Raw genomic sequence first — 21,047 nt, forward strand, 5'->3', positions numbered from 1 at the left:
TCAAGGACTTCTAAAAGATTGCTATATTTATCTCAGGCATATTATAGGCCTTGTAGCAAAGACTCCCATATCCATTAAAGGTATGCACATACACCATTGAAAACCACCTACCTTCAGGTCAATAGAAGACATATTCCACTGAAGTATATTTCTACAGCATTTTCAAAAAGACGCTCCAAAGTAACCAAGAACTTTCCCAGCCTGCATTTGCATAGGTGATTGATTCTAGATTTATGGATTTTAGAGTCCTACTTCTGACAAGCACATTCCATCTGTGACCACAGCTGTTGTCTTTACTCTCATGGGAGGGAAGAAGAATTGCAGCAACATAAGTAGCACCTAAACCCCAGGAAATCACAGGCTTTCCTGTCCATAGAGCTGTGTAATGGGGTAAGCTCCACTCTCTAAGACTTCAGCAAGCTCCCAGAATACTGGGTTTGGTGCCGAGTTACCGGGTACTTGTTCCTGTTCGCTTTCTCCTAGCATATGCCAAGCTAATTTATAAAGTTTATTTATATATATATTTATATATGTGTGTATATTTAAGCATTTTGGGAAATATACTTTTTAATCTAGAAGGTAAAATTAATGCTATAGCAATATATTAGGGCACATCAATTTTTAATGTTCCTATTTCCTTCTCTCTCATGGCTGTACATTCCAAAGAAAACGGCATCTGTATACCCTAATCAAAAAAATGGAGTATATGCATATAACACAAGTATGTTTCATAATAAAAACATGATTCACCATAAAAATTATCAAGAAATTAAGGAGGCAGCAGAGATGAGCTATAAAACATCACATTTGTGGGAGAAGGACTAAGAGTCACTGAAACAAGGCAAAAGAAGTTAAAGCATAAGAAAAGCAAAAAGAGGAGAAAAATTTAATTACACATGTTTAATATAAATAATAGGAAATATTTCAAGTATACAAAGAACAAGAATTCAATGAATGAGAACTAGTGCTTCTAAGAGATGGCAAAGATAATTTATTAAAGAGAACATTCAGTTGAGACGAAGATTAATCATTTTCCTCATTATTCACAAGGAGGATGGAGAGATGATACCAGAAACTAACATATTATTGCCAAAGGGAGGAAGAAGATATACTAGTGTTAGGAAACATGCAAGTTATAGGAATTATTTTTCTCCAGGTGAGTGGTGGCTTTTTCAGAAAACTATAAGAAGGGTAAAAGACACAAATACATGGACGGAAAGACACACAACTGCATTAGTCCCCAGCTGAACTTGGAAAACTATGCCACGTTTAAAATATCAACTTATGAAGTATATCAGATTGTAATGCTTCTTAACTATAAACAGATCTTTGCCCCTGTATTCAAAACGGAAGGGGAATTCCATTTAGGCATGTATATTTTGTCTTCACAAATTTGCCTGTCCTTTTAAACATTAATTTCTGTGAATATTATAAACATATCTTGTCAGAGGGTAGTAGAAATAAAACAGAAAAAAAACCTTCCTTTTTGTCAAATGTTAAAGGAGTTTTCTTAAATTAAACCCCATTACGTGATTATTTAGATGCTCGTATTTTGTAGGGAAGAAAGATAAAGAAAGATACAGGAACTGAAGCAGACATACATTTAAATTCTTTTTTTTTTTTTTTTTTAAATTTGGCCCTAGAAGTGCTATGGTACCTCAACATTGCAGATTATCTTGATATATTAAGACTTCTAGACATATACTGCCTACTTGTTGGATTTCTTGTGCGTAATGTGAGCATCTTGAATTTCTGCAGACACTCCAGTAACTAACTTTGTTTATTTGGAATGTTACTTAAAGTGACCAGCATGTTTTTAGGAAAACCACATTCTCGTTAGGTAGGAATAGAAGAACTAGAAACCAAAGCATGATCAGGTACTTGAAAGCTTATCTCAGATCTTATTCTCAGGAGTACATACACAACTGTTCAGACTGAACATGCATATCAAGCAGGTGCTCATGGAAATGCTAATATAGGTATTTCAATACTTGGAAAATGTAGTAAAAAATCATAATCGTGCACTGACAATTATTTGTGGAAATTCCAACAAACAGATGAATACAGGTCAGTGTGACCTGGGTTCTTGCCTCTCTTTGGAAAAATATTGCACAAAAACTTTAATTCTGTGATGAAGGTATAAAAAAAAATACTGAAATCATTACAGAAAAATAATCAGGTAAATTATGATTATACAAAATAGAAATTGAAGCCTGTTTTAGATTGGTATGATATAGTAGCAATCCAAACTCTTATTCACCATCTACTGTGTCAGCTGCAAACTTCCATTAGCGTCAGTGGTGCAAGATAAAACTCCTGAAGCTTAAACACTTCAGCCAATATGTTGCTAGTGATCTATTGGTGCAGATAACAAATGAGCTTAGATGAGGTGACCAATGAAAAGCCCTGTTATCACCTCTCATCTTTTTTACTCTATAAACCAATGTCATGTGAACAAAGATTCATCCATAAACTGAAAAAATTTATGAAAAGAGGAACAGGGAAATCAATAAAAATGTAAGAAGGCAATAAAAATCAAAATTGCTTGGAAAAGGAAAGGCTGGGAAGATATAGTAAATACCTTAAGCACATCAATAAAATGAAATGTATACTTCAAAATAAGAATGAGAATAAAATAAAATATAAGATTAAAGACATATTTCAAAATACAGATTTGAAAACTAAAAGCATTTCTGTATTTTCTGTCAGGCCCCTAAAAATGGGATTGACTAAATTTAGTGCAGCTTTAATCCCCCCAAAATATATTTTGGTTTTTGTTTGAGGAGTGGGTTTGTTATTTTGGTCTTGGGATGTTTGCTTGTTTGTTGTCTCGTTTGTTTGTTTTTATTTGCTTTTGGCATTTGGATTTCTTTGCAAGCATTGGGTCTGTAAAAACTGACATTAGAAAATAAAAGCTGAGTTTCATTTACAATTTCATACTGCCAGAATCTGGAGCTGTAGAAAAATGACAATACTACAAACAAAGCTCTAGACCCTGTGGAAGTCACAAAAGTTTTGACTTTACTGCAAGTACTGCTAAGTTTGTGGTAAAAGTGCAAGACCTGGTAATATCAAAGTGCCTGTATAGTCTTTTAAGTTTTTTGGTCAGGAAATTTAAAATTGCAGATCCTAAAAATAAGGTTGCAGATGCTTAGCGCTGAAACTGTTGTTGTTGGGCATTTTAGCCTTTCTTAACATTAGCTGGGCTAGGAACAGAAGTCATTTGCATAGACCTGACCTTATTATTTTTAAAGTGTTAATGCAGAACTGGATGAGGTTTCAGATTAAAATCGAGAGCTTTTCTACTGAAATGTATGCAAAAATTATTATAAAATGAGTACAGAGAAGCTACCTGTGATGTACATGAAAAAGAGAGACCATAACTAAAAAACTTAAGGAAGACATAGTAAAGGATTTAAATAAAATTTATTTGTATATAGAACTTTAAAACAAACTTTCTTCCCAAAGAAAATATTTAGTAGGGCTTATTTACCAAGAAGCTTATGAAAAAATAAGTTAGGGAATTGATTAAAATAGAAGATGATGTCAGGGGCAAATCTTCCTTTCTGCTGTACTTGGTGTTTGATATTGGGAATAGTGACAGGAAGGCTTTTCCTCCACATGGCAGACAGGCTGTGCTTTAGCAGGGGGGGATCATCAGCTTTGGTCAGGTTAAGGAACCGGGATGGGGTTTGGAAGAACTTGGAGTATTTCTGCAGCAGACTACTGGGGAGTTGAGCAGAAAGGCAAACCTCTCTACAGCAGCATGAAATGCTAAGTGGCTGCACCTGGTCTTGCATTGAAGAGTTAAATGGTTTCTGTTTCCAATCTGATTTGTTTAAAGCAAGAGGTATAGGCATCTAGCACAAGCACAAGGTAGAGACAACCTGTCTTCAGATTTGACAAAGGTCTTCTGAAACAGCTTGCACAACTTCTCTGTTATCCATCTATTGTCACGATTTCTTCTTATGAAATATTGAGCCCAAGGAGCGCTGCATGCCATTTGGCACTCAGGACACCAGTATAAAATGAAAAGAAAAAAAAAACCCAACAACAATGCCATAATAGTCTATTCACAGTGTATTAGTAAAGCCAGACATCTGAGTGGGTGAAGTTTATTAGTGCGTCATTAACATCTATCATTAACTTGTGGTACAGTTTTCCTTGAAAGATATTATATACCATATCATCATCAGAAATATTTATCACCAGTAGGATTTATGTATTTCACAGAAGGAAAATCTGTTTTCTTATCCTGTATTACCTGACATGTTAAATGAAATCAGGGGAGATATAATCACTTTTCAGAGAGAATCAGAACAAAATCATTTTCAGGGAAAGAAAATGTATACATCTTGAAGACCACCATACCAAACAAAATTCTTGAATTATTAGAAAATACGCATTATAGATATTTGGTGGAGAGAGACAAATTATATAGTCTAGATGTATTGACATGAAGACAGACTAAATGACAAATTATGATGGTCTCAACCTGGAATGTCTATGAACGTCTGCATTGTGACACCTACTGTATGAGATTTCAAATATATATATATACACACACACATATATCTATGTATGTATTTTTTAAGGGGACAGAAATGGAAGCCTAAGACATAAGTCCAGAAGAGTTAGGCAAAAATTATTAAGTAAAGTCTCAGCTACCGCACATAAAAGATTTGTGTATTGCAGTAACATTTTCAAATTAAGCACATACAAAGCAATAACCAACCAAAGTCACCAAAAAGCCTTTAATTTTACCCATCTAAACAGAACTTCAAAAAGGTTAAATGTGAATAGAGTATGTCTAGTGTGTCCTTGAAATTAAACAAGAAAATCCTGTTCTTGAAACTACATCTGGCAAAATTCTCAGTAATGCAGCATAGGAAGCAGTCTTCCACAGGTGCAGACACACACGCAAAAATAGGTCATTTATACCTTTATGTGATGCACAAAAAACCAACAAAACACATACTATTAAAAAAAATGCACTTAAGGCAATATTCACAAAGGCAAGGTGTCTCAGTGTCTTTCTAAAAAAAATGGTGACAAGTTATTTGCTGATAGCAGGGACTGAGATAGCAGTCTGTCATCTAGGAAAGGAACATTTGGAAGTGCCCTCATCCCTCTGGAATTGTTACTTTTTTTTCCCTGAGTATATTGTTGGTGGAGGTGGGGACAAGGGAAACTCTCATGCCTGTTCACATCAGTTGAAAGCCAAAACTCCAAAGGATTTTGACTGTGAAAATTAGGAAATGCCATGCACCACACACAAGTGATTTCGTGTTGGAGGCTGCTCTTGGTTTTCGCTTTTACTGTGAACTGTGTGGCCATAGGCAATGAGTCCATGTGCAGCAAAAGAAAGAAGGACACATCTTCTCACTGATATACTTCATATATATATATATGATGACTTCAGCAGCAAGCCAAGGTGGAATTTATCTGACTAAATGTACACCTCTACAATATAGTCACCATAAGCTCTCTTTGCTGCTATTGAACATCAGGTCAGGATAGTAAGTTGCATCTAAGGCACAATTTACCTATCTTAAAGTAAATGCCTAAAATGCATTAGATTAATCCTGCCTTACAATGAAACTTACTATAAAATCAGCTTACAGTGTCATCATCTGCATGTAAATGTGTAAAGCTAAGTTAGAAGAATCCTTCTTGGCAGCAAGTATTGAGGCATCTCTTGATTCTTTAGTTTTGCACGTTCAGTAGAAGATTATTTATGCAATGAACGTCCTGGGCTTTTTTGTCCTCTCTTGGAATTGCTTTTAAACAAAAGCTGGACATCGGTTGCTTCTATTTATCAAGAGCACATGAAAAGTTCCACCAGTTATTTTCTTTCCTGGAATGGTGAGATATATGGAAAGGGTTATTACTACTTCTTATTGGAACATATTTTTTTTAGCTGTGATTTGGCTTCCCTCTTCTGTCACCTTAACGAGAGAGGCTGTGAAAAGTGTTGCTGTTCTACATCCCAGTGAGTTAGATATGACAAGATCCCTCCGAGCACTCTCCAGTCACTGCAGGTGGGGATTCTGCCAGCCCTCAGAGCTCGTACAAATGATGTACTACTATCTGCTCTGGGTATCAAAATCAGCCATCAGTCTTGCAGCAGCCAAAATCTGAACTGCATACTACAGAAGAGGGAAAGGAGAAATATAGCCATCCATAATACTTCTCAGTAGTAATCTTGATGGTACTGTATTTTAAAGTTGAAATGTCTTTGTCTTCGCCTTCAGAGGGGGTACAAGTCTAAGTCTCAAAAGCTCTGTGTTGCAGACCCATAGATGTATCTTCTTAATTTAAGTCATTGGTAATTTTGTGCAAAATACGCACAATGTTACTGCTGGCTCTGTCCTCATTTAAAACAATATTCCACAGCAAAGAAGCTTTTTAAGTTAGAAAGGATGTTTTAAAGACTTTGGCAGTGAAGTGAGGACTCGATAGACTTGTGAAACCTATAAAATTGGGATACATATTTCTTTAAAATTAGGATAATATTTCCTTGCTTCATAGGAGATCTCTAACAATAATCAATTGATAGTGCAAGGTGATGAGGAACTTCATTGGAACCCAATGAATGGTGGAATTATCCCTTAATTTTAGAGTATTGTTCGTAAAATGAAGATCATACTTGTTAAGTTGCCTCTCATTGCTGCTTTTATGAGAGTTTAATTTTGGCAAGCATTCCTTACCTGAGGGATAGCTTTTTAAAACATGATTGTCCCTCTCTGATTATTAAGACCACAGTTTACTTTCAGCCAAGATGATTATTGAAAAAGGTTTGTTTAATTTCCTGCCTCTAAGCTGTCCACATGGATTAAAAAAAAAAAAAATCCCATTGCACTTAATTTGACACAAATCAATATGATTGGCAGGCTTTTCTACAAAAGTGTCTAATATGAAACACACGTGCTGCCTGAATTGTCTCTAATGATCTGTGGTTTAAGCTGGTCCCAGTCAGGGCAGGCATGTCATTTCCCAGGGAACATAGATTATAGTTTTGGCACTAGACCTGGTTGCCCCCATTTCCTCTTGCAGGTCTTCAAAAGTAGCACCATTTCTAAAAGGGCATAGTCACATAGGGCAGCCCTGAATGATCAGTCCTTTTGTAAGGTCAGAGTAACCACTTCCTAATGGAGCATCTAGGAGAAAAGAAGTACTGGAGGATGGAATATGCAAAAGTATATTGAGTGGTGCTTAGTAGATGCATAGGGGAATGGATACAGAGAGACATTTAAAGATGGAGTTGCAGAGCTTGAATTATTCAGTATAGAAAAATAGCTGACACTACTCAAGTTATAAAAGAAAGGTGAAGATGTAGGAGAATAATTATCTTACTGGAAAACTGGAGAGCCTAAGGAGTGAGGCAGGAGTGGGGGGAGAAAGAAGAAACATAGGTGAAGGGGATGAAGGAAGGGAAAAATGCAGTTGCTAAGGTTAGACAGCATCAGACATTTCTTGAAAAATTTAGCAGTTAGGCAAGAATAAAATGGAGATTTAGCTAAATAAGTACACCCCAAAAAGTGTCCAATGATACCACTGATTTAACATGAATAATTCTGATTAGTTGTGTAGTTTCAAGCTACTGCCTCAAGATTTGCCTTCTTTGGAAAAATCCATTAGAATATAATCATGCAATTTAACCATATCCTGGAGCCTAACCCACTATGCCTTGTTACTCATCTTGAGGATGGGTTAAAGCCCTTCACTCCCTGTGTGCTACTGGAAACACACACAGGGCAATTTTAGTTTGGAAGCCTACAAAGGAAAAGTGGGGGCCGGGAGTGACAAGGGACTTTGCACAAAGCTCCAGGCCTGCAGTAGTCTGTGGACATATTTAAAGAACTAATGACATTTGATGCACTCCAGTGCTTTTCAAAGACAAATCAAATTGCTCTTTAGAAGGATCTTTATGAACCGAGGAGGATTTATTTGTAGAGGGAGTAGGATCACAATCAAATGTAGGGAAATCCTCTCATTGCTCCCTCTCCCCGTGCTTTGTTGTGAGAATACTGACAAGTTGAAAATGGAAGTATTGCTGTTCTGCACTGAACCTCTCTTTGTCTTCTCCAGGCAGAGAGAATATGATAAGATGCTTTGGGAGAATCAGGTTCGCTTTTTACTTGTGTCTGGCATATTGCTTTTCATGCAGAAGTAATGATCTCATCTTCCCTCTTGCAGTACCAGTGTAGCACCAAGGCTATCAATTCCCCAACCTCCTTATGCACAACTATATAGTTGCATTTTCCCTTCATGGGGCCATTGCATTTCCTGTGTTATGTTACAATATACCAGACAGCTCAATTAGCAAGCTACCAGGAAGGATACTATGGAGTAAAATTTGGTTCAAAATAACCCTGTCCTTACATCCTTCAACTGTGTTCCAGGTGTTTTTCTTACTGATTTAGCTATAGAATAAAATATTCCTGCAGGAAATGGCCTGTGTTGATCTATACAGTCATATAAATGTCCTGTTGGCAGAAGCAGCAGCTACAGCTGTTATGATAAAATGCTTGCTGCGGTAACATTTCTCAAAGAAATAAGATGATTTAAATGTATTCTTCTCTGTCATTCATGAATGCCACTAACTGCCTGAGAAGAGATTAGATTACAACATATTCTGTGGCATTTCTTGATCAAATCACTGGTTTCAAGCAAGGTTTTGTTCCAAGGACTCAAAAATTCCATGTTACTTCATAGCCATGTAACTAAAATTAATTGTAAAACAGCAGTTATGAATAGAACAGGGCTTTTCTCCTTGACAGTTTTAAAAAATAAAACTTTTCTAAGCTTTTCTAAGCTCTCTTCCCCTTTCCCTTTCCCTTTCCCTTTCCCTTTCCCTTTCCCTTTCCCCTTCCCCTTCCCCTTCCCCTTCCCCTTCCCCTCTTCCTCCCTCCCTTTCAAACACAAAATCCCAGCTTCGCAGGAAAAAAACCCCAACCCAAAGCACATCAGTAGAAGGAACAAAGGAAGCCTGCGCTGTGATGCCCTGACGGCTTACTAGAAGGCTGGAGAGCGGCCTTGAGGCTACAACTGTTTGGCTGTTGGAAAGCCGGACAGCAGTAAACCCGGGAGGCCACATCTGTGAGTGTGTGAATGGAGCGGAGCCGCCCTCCCACACAACAGGAATGTCATCAGAAGTATGTGCTCTGTATGGGAGGAGAAAAAATAATCTGTTTGGTAGATCACTACGGAAACCCACATGCAGTATCGCTGCCAAAGTACAGAAGACAGTACAGTTTGTGACTATGACTCAAAATGACTAAAGCAGAGGTCTTTAAATAATGTTGATAAAGCAGGAAAATATAAAAAAAGGAGAAACATGCATTTAAAAAATGATCTAAAGAAATATAATGCTCTCTTTTTGCAACACCAGGAAATATAACTATAGGTTATTTCATGCCTGCAGTGCATTTTGGTTACAGAAACTGGAAAGAAATGTGCTTCTTAGAGCATGCTACTATAAATTATGTTTTTCTTACAATTTCTAAACTGTAAGCAATCTACCTATTTACACATTCTGTTTCAAGGGATCTTTTCTTCTCTGTGATACCTTGAAATTTTAAGAGTGTGGAAAGGGGCATTGCGTAGGTGTATGTGTAAACACAAATGAATTTTCTTTGGAGCTCTGCTTTGCCCTTTGCTTTTACTTGCATCTTCCAAACTCTTGAGATTATAAAGATAAAAACTGCATGTCTGCAGCCTCCCAGTTGTGCTACATACAGGCTACAGCCATAGCTTAATCTCAGACAGTTACTGGATTAAGATTTGCATGCATAATTGCAGAACAATTATTCTCTGAAACAGCTGAAATATTCTGGGATTTATAGATTGCATATAGATTGCCAGAAACCATGATTTCTGTAATACCATCTCAGACTCAAAACAAAACAAAACCAAAAAAACAAAAAAACCTTCTATAAGAGGTTATTGGATTCTCTGTAAACTCTTTTTATTAAGGCAGTTCTGCTCTGTGGCATGCGATCTAAGAAAATGTTATTTCATTATGGAAGAGATAGGAATATATCTTTGTTTTTCAGGCTATAGTTTCACTTTCTTCCCCCCCCCCCTCCCCCCCCCCCAGTGTTATCACATATTATTTACTGCAACACCAACAAAAAGAGTGTTGAAATCCACAAAGGTTTGGCCATTTAAAAGTTGGCAATGGAAGGCAGCATGTAAATATAGCTTTTATAGAGTTCTTTAACACAGCAAACAGATAGCAAGTTATTGGATAAAACTTCCACCAGTAAAAAGCGTATTGGCCAGTGGTGGGTCTGTTTGTCTGTTCTTGTTAACAGAAGTGCAAACATCCTGAAAAATATTGTTCTGTACCTTGTGACTGTGTGTATTGTACATTTTATTATTCAGTTCTTTTGGCTGGTAGCTTGAAACAGATGGGACTCCTAGAAAATAAATATTTAACCCAGCAGGCCAGTAGCTAATGTTTGAAATCATATTTAGTGAAAGTATAATGGCATTTATGCCATCGATAGTTATACAAACCTTATGCCTATAACATTTCTACCTAACCTTCCATTTTCATTTGTTCATAATTTTATGAAAATGTGCCCTTTGCAGCTAAGAGTTTTCTTGCTTTCTTGACCTCAAATATATTCTTTATGGAAGGTTAGAAAAGAGAAAAAAATCTTTTCTGCTGTTTTTAAGAAATGTGAAGTTGGAAAAATATGCTCTCCTTTATGCATTTTTTTTTTTCTTTTTGCATCCATCAGAAATTACTCCCTTTTGAAATAAAAAAAAAAAAAGTGCACTCGGTGAAATGACACTTCTCCTAGCCAGAAAAAAATAACAACTTAAAGGCATAATTAAATAATAAAGTTTTAAATCACTGAAATTCTCATGCTGAGCACCTCAGCGGGTACAAGTAAAAGGACAACTGTATTAATAAGGCCAGCTGATGTAAAGCAGTATGACTACAGTGAAGCCACAACAAATATGTCAATTTACATATTGAGCTGAGCTGAGTCCAAGGGCCTGTTGAGCTTCCTCTCATTTGAGAATATTATAGTACATCTCTTCCTTTGCAACAAAAAAAGCTGACAATGCTTCTATATTGTTAGGATTTTGCATTTGGGAGGGTGGGATTTTGAATGGCTTGTTGAAATGCTTGTACAAATTTATTTTTTTCTTTGAGAGGGTTTTTTTCAGGTAGCATAGGCCTCTTCCTCAAGGAAGTGAGTTCCTGCCCCATACTATCACACTGCTGCATCATTCAGATTTCCATTTTTCCTGGGTGTAAGACTTAACCATGGGAAGCAGCTCTCTTACAGGTCACGCGTGAGGCTAGGAACAATGCTAGTAGTCAAGGAGTACAGGAGTGTAAAAGGAATTGTGGTAGGTTTCTTCCAGCAAAAAGTGACTACCAAGTTCTCCAGTAGTCGTAATATCTTTCCCAACTCGTGTCAAAAGAAGAGACAGATTGGCTGTGGCAATCATTAACACCCCTAATATCCCCCACAATGTAAAGTTTATCTATGTGGTAAGATGGTCAAACTTTCTGCCTTCCAAATTCAAGCTGGGTCTAAGTGCCTGAACATAAGACAATAGACATTCCCTAATGGAATACTAATCCCTAATGGACACTCCCTAAAGAAGTACGCCTTGTATTTTGCTCAGATGTTACTACAGTACCGGACTGGCTACAAGATTAAAACCTTCACCCTGTTTTGAATACTGAAACAAAACATTTGTTTAGTAAAAGCGACTTCAAAATTTCTTATCTTACGAGTTTGACCATGCAGCATTTTGTGACACAAATGTTGCAGACATAGGAACCCTGTATAAAAGTCAAACTTTGATTACTTGATTGCAACAATGGGCCAAAAAGTGTGGGAGGTAGCAAGGAATCAGTCTTCTCCCTTGAACAAACAGGGTGTGCTGGCTGTAATTACAATTAATGCACTCTACTGCTTGCAGAATGAGTTCCTGGATAGTATTGGTAGCCAGTCCAGGGCTACCAACTGATGCCTTCATCACACCTATCAGAAGTATTTTAAATATAAAAGCACCTCCATCTTTTAAATGTATGGCACAGCAGCTGGGAAATTGCCTTTACTGGGCATAATTCTTTCTTCTTGTATTTTCTTTGCAATAAATAATGAGCTTAGAAAGAATGCCTTATGTTTTCCTGTCTCATTCATGTTTGAATTATTGAATCCGTACACCACCACAGCACTTGCATATGCAGTTTACTGTGCAGTCATGTAAAAGCTCATTTGTTTACCGGTTAGTGGAAACCTGAAAACTTCAGTCTACAAAAGTATAATGCAATTGACACAAAGAGAATGAGAGAACCACACAATAAAATCAAGGCTGCACAACTGATCAGACAATCTTCAAAGGCAGCGAGAAAACAAACTACTGGTCGTGGTTCTCTTTAAAGATTCTGCCACTGAATGGTGGAAATGGATGGACAAGTATGGCAGAGGCCTAGGTGTGTAAAAAGGTCTAGCAGTCTGCATGAGCAGCAAATTCAGATCACAGTCATCTATTTTCTGTCTTTTCAGGTGAGGAAACATGTGACATGGCAATTATGTTATCAGTGTTTTTACTAGAGGAAAAAAAGAAGAGGAAAAAGAAAAAAAGCCATTATCAAAATCTAAACCCACACTAGCTAAAACCCCTATAGAAGTCTCAAAAATTCCTGCTTCTTACTGAAATCTATAAGCTGGCATTCATGTCAGTAATAATGGAATTGTGCTGTCTTCACTTACAGCATAGTGCTTCAGTTCTCCAGGGATATACTTCACTGTCAATTCACATTAGGCCATTAGAGCAAAAAAAGCTTTGCTAACTTTGGATGGAAAATAATTTTCTACTATTGTTTCTATGGCTAATGTACAATAAAGAGTTTTGCTTTGAAACACAGCACTTTTTTTTCATCAGTGATTGATATTCTGTGCTATATAACCAGCCAGATGATACACAAAGGGTTCACTTCTCTTGCCTCTTTTTGTGATAGTGTCACATCCATGACCAGTCTGTAACATGTCAGTCGTTCTGCCTCTCTTCGCATCAGCATCTCAGTTCCTGTTGTCTCAAGAGAAAACACAATACCACCAATTATTTGAACTTTGGAGATGAATAACTCTAAATTCTAGATCTTGCTTGTCAGAGTTAAGGTTTCCTGTGAAATCAGTATTGCTTATTTGTATACATCATTGTTGATATTGAAAATTGCTGAGTGAACTAAATGCAATTAAATATTTTATGGTAATCTCTGTATGTTTTTGGAGGTTTTATGTAGCATTCTCATAATGCATTTTATATTGTCATAGATCTGTTATTTATTTTAGCAGTCATTTAGACCTCATAAATATAATAACCATAACAGGACGTGAATCACGACTGTAAGGCTCATAAATTAAGATAACTTATCTTTTGACCCCTTTACAGGATATCTGCTTCTTTAAATCATTACGCCAAGTTTAATTTACTGTATATTTTTCTCTATTTTCACAAAGAACTATTTTCATGGGGATGAGGAAATGTGAATGAATAAATTAACATAAAGAATTTGCTTCTAGGGAAATTAACAATTTTTTTCTTGCTGGGAATAATAGAACCTATATTCTTCCTAGACAATCACATATATTAGGAGTACATCCTAAACCTACTGTATATAGTTCTACTCCAAGTTTTAAATGGAAATGAGCAATTGATTTTTATGTTTGCAATTTTTTGGTCCCATGAATTGCTTTAGAGAGAATTTATTGTGCAGTATGTGAAATGAAGCTTGCTTTACCAGTATGCTAAAAGTAAACCTGGATAAATTATTCATTGTCAAAATATTTAGTTGCAAATGTAGCCCTTTTCCTATTAATTAATCATAGACACACTATTCCTAATTTGTAAAATATATGAACTAGGCCTAATTCCCCATTTTGTTATACTAGCTGTAGGCTGATGTACTAAAACAGAGAGATGTATTTATAGTAGCATAAGGTTACAGAATTATTTAAAGGAAAAGAATGATTTTTGTTCATCAAAACTTTATAAATAATGCTTATTGAACTTATCAGTTGTTTGCAAACCATTTAATAACAATGCTTGCAAGTTAGTGCTTTTGGTGAGTGCAGCTGTTCACTTTGTCTCCATAGATTCTGTTTCACCCTATGGATTGTTGTTTTCTAAATGAGACTTTTTAAAGCTAGAAAGAAGTCATTAGATCCAATAAAGACTCTTGGGAGTTAGTTTTCACATGGATAGACTCTATTTGTGTTTGACTCTAGGATTCAGGGCTTTTTCTCAACCACAGAGGCAGTTTTGTGTGAATAATGGCTGTTACAACCTCACAGAGCAATCAGAACCTCAACACTTGCCTTTTCTTTCCAGAAACATGTGAGCCAGTTTTTACACTGTATACAGTTAAAAGGAAAAAGAGAGAGACAAAGAGACTGAAAATAGAGAAAAAGATTGAGTAGTCTGTTATTTACTCTCTGTTGGCATGTTTCATATATAATCTCAGCAGTTGTATCTCAGATGCTTAGCTGTCAACACCTTAATGAAATATTCAGTAGATCAAATTCTGTCTGTACCTTAGCACACATGTAAGCAAAGATTGAATCTACATCAGTTTTACTTGCAAAAATATGGATGTTTTCCTCTCTTGCACTTTATTACTATTATTATTATTATTATTATTATTATTATTACCCTAACATGAAAGCTATTTAAATTAAAGAACTTAATATAATAGGAGGTCTTGGACATAAAATAGAACTAGTTCTTTCTAATCTGTAGACTTTTCTACAAGTACTATTTAGTAACCAGTAAGTATTTAGACTGTTCCTTGTGTTAGAGTTTGACTTAAGCCTCATCCTGCGTCTGTTGATGGTATGATGAAGTTCCCAGTAGCATATGCATGAAGCACTACACAATCTATTCTTGTTTTCCCCTTTTGAGGGACTGGGAATGTGTCTGCAGCAGCTTGTCATGAAGTCCAGCATTCATCACTTGCCCTGTAGGGAATGAAGAAGAGACTGCCAGACCTATAGCTCCTACCTCCTTCCTCTGAAAGCAAGGCATTAGTAACTTTGCAATTGGTCTTTCTTCTACACTCCAACTTGACCTTGTGCATTATCAAGATGCATATTCATGTGTGGGGAGGAATATTGGCAACATCTCTGCCTATATTTCTCAAGAGTAAAGAACTTATTTTGGTAGAGGGACAAAAAATGGACTATTAATTGTATTGCTAAAGCAAAAATGCCTGAAGGTAATTTAACACCTAACAGTTGTTCTATACAAGAGCAAGAATGTGAACTTTTATTGTTTGCTTTAGAGTATCAACAGTTCAAATGGCTAAGAAAATGTACTATGTTACACCTTCCGAATATAGAGGGTGTAAGTACACATTAGACACATACTTTGCATTACTGATAGCCTGGGCTTTAAAGAGCTCAAGAACAAAGAAACACACTGAGAGATTGTCTGAATCATGTTCAAAATAAAACACTCCCTGTACTTGACCCTAGAGATTTATAGTTGCATTCTTTAGTTTATCCCAATATTTGGCAATGTTCCTAATTTATGAGTAATACCCCTGCAAAAACATTGAGCGTCTTGATTTTATGCAGTAAGGTTAGTCAATAATTTATGAAGGGGATTATTTCTTGCAAAAGCAAAATTATTTTTTTCCCAGGACCCAATTTTAAAACCAGAAATACATGAGATTAGAGATTAACTAAACCAATATAAAAACGTATAGCTTTTTATGCTCTAGTATTGCCTTTATAATTAAAATATCCCATAGCAACATAAGCCAATGTTTTGAAAGTGCAAAGACACTTAAATAGAAGTTTGTGTTTCAAGAGCACTGAGCACTTACAATATAGCAACATTATAAGAAATGACTTCTCAGTACTGTTGTAATGAAGACTGCTAAATTCAGAGAATGTATTTGAACAACCTGTCCCTCAGCATCCAGAAGCAAAATTGAATTAAAGGACTCCCTCCAGTGAAAGAAGCAGCTTGCAGGTCTCACAGAGGGCTTTCAAACCTGCCATTTGTGTAACAACTTTAAATTCCCCAAATTTTTCTCCTCATAGATGAAAGGGAACTCTGAAGGGAAGATGAAGGTCAATGGCAGGCCAAGGCACCTTTCTTCATTTAGGGCCATCAGTTATGAACTTTTGCTTCCATTGGGAACTTAAGCAAGTTGAGCTTTCCTACAGAAAAACAAAAAACCCCAGACACCTGCCTACCCCATTTTCTCCTCTTCAGTGTGTTCTAATTATTGATAAGAGGAATAGAAATCACTAAAGAGGTATTTGAAAATTGTCCTGCACTTCAAATCCCCATTTTGTCTGCCTCGGAATAGGAATTTGAATCAGATGTCCTAGACTAGCAATTTAATCTGCAGAGCATGAGCTATTTGAAACTCCTGAAATATCTCCTGTTGGATTTTTTCAACACCATATACCTGAATAAATATTCATTGGTACAAGAATTTGAACATTTCATCTTGCTAATAACTTACCCTTACATTATATAGTTACATACTTTCTGCCTCTTCTGGCTACCACTCTTCCCCTCTCCCCTCATTTTGCCAGCCAGTGATTATTTACTATTTCATACCAACGTAAATTCAAGTGGGATTCGAGGAAAGAAGTACATGCTATAAGCCACTTAAAAAAGCACTTTCAGATCTGTGGATCTAACCCCAGATACCTACATTCCAATGTAGGTACCATGCTTGAGAGGAGTTTTAGACAAAGGATTGGACTATAATTACTTTCTGAATGTGTTTTCTAAAGCAAGTAAAAATAGATTTTTCTTAGTGGCATGTTTCATATTTAGTTGCAATGTTGTTCATAATAAACCACAACAAAAATATTATAATTATGTGCAAAGTTTGAAGATAGCAGAATTAAGAATATCAGAAACGGATACCATTGACATGGACAGTAGATTGGCATTCTTTTGAGAGGTGTCTCACCTCCCATTTAGTACTGGCTTTTGACAAGTCAGGTGGTACTTTGAATGAGGGAAGCTATTATGATCTAGCAGATTATTTGAAATAACATTTGAAGTTTGAATTAAAGTCCTTCTGAAGTCAATTAAATATTATCATTGCCTCAGAACATTATGGATTAAGGTCCCAAAAGCTGCCACTTTTCATTATTAACAGTTCAATATTTCTTTTCAGATAAAAATTGTAATGTTTCTATTTTTATTTACTGTAAAAATAGAGCCATCATTGACTTTACTTTTAGGGAACTTTCCCTTTTCCTAGACCTTCTCTGCTGCCACCATTAAGCAACACTCCAGGCTGTGCAAACAGCTCATCTCAAAACTGAGAAAGCCCAGATCTTCATTGAAAGTAACAGTAACCTTATTCCATAAGCCCAAACCCCTGAAACCTGTGTCTAGTGCAAAAACTTAAAAGGCTGATCTTGTCCCTGAAAAGAGCAAGCACCACCAGAATCCAAAACTCCCTGAAGTCCAGCTAAGTCTCCAAGGGCTTCAATACTCCCTATTGTATGGAAACTACCTCTGACAGTGCCAAGGGCTGTTATTTTGTCTTCTGCCTCCAGGAAGCTGCCAGAGTGACAGTCAGGATTCTCTGAAAGTTTGCCCAAAAGAAGACAATCCATTTTCTGTTTTCAACAAACTGGCCTTTTTTTAAAAAATGAAATGTCATTCTCTTGGAAAAATTCTGTCTATCTCTTGTAAAAAGATTGCTGTGTAACTTTATTAATTTTCCCCATCTAATTAACTTAGACTGAAAACATGCACAAGTGCCATTGCCATTTATTGATCTTCAGTGAGGTTCGTTAGAAGTTCTAGTTAAGTGCGAGATCTAGTTAAATGTTTGTGAAGAAACAAAACAAAACAAAAACAAAGCAAGAAATACTAGTTTCCCAAATAAACAACCAAACCAGGTAAGCCTGATAGGTTGCAATACAGCTTTTCTGAAGATTTAATTGCTTAGCTCACTCTCATCTTCTTCAGCATGGACATTCTCCATGACTGGACTATACTTTCAGTACGCTTCAGAGCAAGGGAACCACTGGACCAGGAGATGTCGTAATTAACTCACATGAGCTCAGTCCCCAGTGAAGAGTGGGAGCATGAGAGACATGAGCTCCAACTTTCCTGGCACACACAGGTACACTAAGGTACTGCAGCAAAAATTTGGAATGGAAAACTTGAGTTTTCAACTGGAAAAGGGGTATGTTTTATCTAAATTTTCTATATTTAATGATTGTCTGTAAAGAGATAACAGATTTATGGGAAAATATCTTAAATATACTTATTTATTTCCATCAAAACATTCTACATCAATAACAAAAATAATTCCAGTCCACTTCACAGATCTGGAAGTGAATAGGAGCTGTCTAACTCTGGTTTGTGGAAGTTTTATATTTGGTGTACAATGGATATTATTTAGACAATTCCACAAAGTTAATGTTTCTAGTTTACATTGACTAGTAAATGTTCCTTTCCTGTCTTTCCATGAAATTAAATGTTACTGTGATGAGTTTAGTCCAGAAATGTATGTATATAGTTAAGAAATAGTATCAAAATCAGCTAAGAAATCTAAATCAAATCAAATCTCTTTTCTGAACATTGTTTCTTGTAAAAAGTGGCACAAACAGATACCAGCAATCTGTTTGATTCCCATTTTGTTATTGTTTGATTTGTAAATACATGTTCACAGTGGGTCTAGATTTCCCTGATTTGAATAAGAAGAAAATATAATTTGTTCCATTGTTATTTACATAACAGGAGAAAGAGTTTGGAAAACTACAAGAATTTCCTAATTAAATTGTAGCAATTTCTATCTCATGAACTTGCATGGGATCAAAACAGGATTTGAACTTCCTAAGAATTATTGCAAACATTTCCTCAACTGAGTCTGCAGTTAATTTTGAGCATGTTTGCCTAGATTAAACAAGTTAGGAGTTTCCTAATATAAGACATGTAAATCTAGAGAAATCTACAAAAAGAAGATGTTTTCTATTAATTTCATATGGAAATGGTTTCTTATGAAAACTTTTTAGCCTAGAAATTACTATGTAGAGGACACAATTGCTTAAGGGAAACATTTAAATGCACCAGAATGTTTTCCCTTCATCATTACCAAGAAGTTGTTGCCAAAAAGTTAAATACCAGCCAATGATGTTGAAATGTCCTTTGCTTAAGTGAGCTGTTGTCTTTCTTATTCGTGCTAGATTGTTATTACATGAACCAGAAGTATCATCCTAACCCTGATGCAGATAAATTTTTAAAGTCCTGTCACTTTTTTTTCTTCCAGCCCTTTGCCTCTTTTCCTGAAATTACACAGAGCTGTTACTTATGTCATGCAGAAAGGTGGCAAAGGTGAAAAGCTTATTCCAGGGCCCTACACTTGAATCTGACAAGGAAGCGTTGCTGCTGGCCAAGAATAGAGGATGGAGACTCAGATAGTGATGGCTGGAAAAAAGCTGTGTTGAAGGAGGCCAAGGAAGAAGGAAGGGCAGATGAATTGAGTCATTTGACTGACGCTCAGTTCATTTACTCTTATAGCTGGGCTCCTCACTCTGAGCCTTTTTTAATCAGTGGAGATCTGAACATTGTGAAGGCAATAGTCATTAAAGTCCATACAAATTTTTCTTGAAATCCTTGTTCAGATCCTAAATGCCCTGAATTCCTCCTGGCACTCCCACGTATCACTCCTTTTTTCATGTTCAGCCTAGTTAAGATAATTAAATAAGTTGTGGAAGGTGTGGTGTCTAAGTATGCCTGGACTCAAACACTGAAAAAGCTAATGTTTAAAAACATTTTCCCCTTTTACTTTTAGTACTACAATCATTTGGAATACCAGATGACAGACCATAGAAACACTTAAGAGAATGGTGGTGAGTACTCTGAGCATAAATCCATAGCACATGGATATTCCTTCTTGGACCTCTGTTTCCTACTCAAGTTGTTCTGCAATTAAAAATCATTACTACATTGAGAATGACTGAGTGAACGACTATTTGTACAGGATATGGAAAAGAAACATTCAACATTGTTCAGATAAATATTTACTTAGCTGTTCAACATTCCTTGCAGACAGAGAAAATATGATGCCCAATGATACCCTTTACAATTGTCAAAAGTGCATTTAGAGTGTTCTAAAAGCAAGCAGAGATCTGTTTTTTAAAGTCACTGATCATATTTGGATTGAATGACAGTACCCACAACTCCTGCTTTCAGGCACACAGTTCTGACCTGATAGAATTTCTGCCAAGGAGATTGTTTTGCGTGATGTTGGAAAGCAAAAATGCATAAGTAGCAGATGTGGATTTTTACATTTGCAGTGCCTTTCTGTCTGAGTACTGATAGTTCTGATAGATATTTTGACATGGCATGCTGACAGAAAACAGGAAAACAGACATGCTAGGGATGAGCTGGAAGACCACTGAAGTAATTTAAAAAAATAAAGACTGTCAAAAGCAATAACATGAATACACTGATCTCTATTACAGGTGTCACAAGACAGTTGAAAGAGATTGTGTGACAGATATCCAGAATAAACTACTTATGGCACTGTATCAGGAGAAACAACCACAATGGCAGCCTTCCAAATGTCTAAAAGGTTTGCAAGGCTGACCAGCTGCATTAGCAGGGACAGCAGCATGAGCTGATCTATATGTGAGTTTTCTACTTCTTGTGCTGCATCCACTCAGATAATCTTGCTTTAGTCCTCTTGGAGCTGTATGAAAATTAAAACAGTTTTGAATAATTAAAAAACAAACAAAGAAACAAAACAAAACACACATTATAGTTGAGCATGAGAATTCTGATCAAGAAAGCCCTCCCAAAATCACCACTATTACTTGAGCTAAATTATTGCAAACTAATAATATTTTATAAGTTATTTATTTGATTTATTTAGTTTTCTCTTTTCTTTATTTCTCTTCCTTTCAGGAAAAGGCTACAATGGGAAAAAAGTAATTTTTTTTTTTTTTTTAAATGAAAACAGAAGCTCACAAATAAACTAATTCTAGAAACAAGCTCGGGGAAAAAAATGCAAC

The sequence above is a fragment of the Harpia harpyja genome, chromosome 1, assembly GCF_026419915.1.
Source record: "Harpia harpyja isolate bHarHar1 chromosome 1, bHarHar1 primary haplotype, whole genome shotgun sequence".
Taxonomy (NCBI): Eukaryota; Metazoa; Chordata; class Aves; order Accipitriformes; family Accipitridae; genus Harpia; species Harpia harpyja.